The following is a 944-nucleotide window of genomic DNA, read 5'->3' on the forward strand; positions in this document are numbered from 1 at the left end:
TCTTCCTGCGTGTTCCAAAGGCTCCCGATAGAGCCGCGACACTCACAGAAGTCGCCCAGCGAGTTGAAAGCACCCTTAAGATTCTCGTACTCAACTTGAAATTGAGAAGCGCGAGTCTTCATCACCTCGACAATTTCCCTCTTGCCCTTCCGTTCCTCCCTGCGAACAGCCCTGGCAAGATCACGAGCGAGTTGAGTGTTTCGCGCCAACATCTCGTCTCGCATGCGAGCAAGATCCTTTTCCGCCTTCTCCGCTTTAAAGCGATAGATCATGGCCTCTCTATGGCTCGCCTCAATGGCCGATCCAAGCAAGTTTAAACCCTGTAAAACCGATTGACACGTTATAAGCGAAAAATAATAATAACGATCGTCGGGATTCTTAAAAATTATACCCCATTAATGATGCGAGATCCTTCCGCAACAACTCTCGGCCTCCCTGACTCGCTCGTGGCCTGAGGAACATCAAAACCCGACGGAAGACCAGCGAAGAAATCATCAAAGTCCGGAATAGGGACCTCGCTCGTACCACTTCCATCGCCGAAAGCAAGGTTCGGATCCCATCCTGGAAGCATGCAATCGTCCACCGAAAACTCCAGGTTGTCGAGATCAATATCTTTCCCCTTCGAAAAATTCGGCCCCGTCATAATAGTGGGAGCGGCGTTGGGACCGGCGTTGGGACCTTGGTCTTCAGGTTCGGAATCACTCCTTTTTTCTCCGCCCAAAGCAGGACCAGGATGCACAAACCTCAACGCCTTACGAACTCTCTTCGGCGTAAAAGAAGTCCAGAAAAAAGACCATTCCTGAGCAGATCCCTCATCGCAACAGGAAACGGAGCAAGAGGGTTGATAGAGGGACGATCGTTCGGCAACCTCCGAAACAGTGGGATAAAACTCTCCTCAACGGACGCTGCGTCTACACGAACGAAGAAGAAAAACTTCCTCCACG

Source organism: Brassica oleracea, chromosome C5 (genome assembly GCF_000695525.1).
Source record: "Brassica oleracea var. oleracea cultivar TO1000 chromosome C5, BOL, whole genome shotgun sequence".
NCBI classification, from domain to species: Eukaryota; Viridiplantae; Streptophyta; class Magnoliopsida; order Brassicales; family Brassicaceae; genus Brassica; species Brassica oleracea.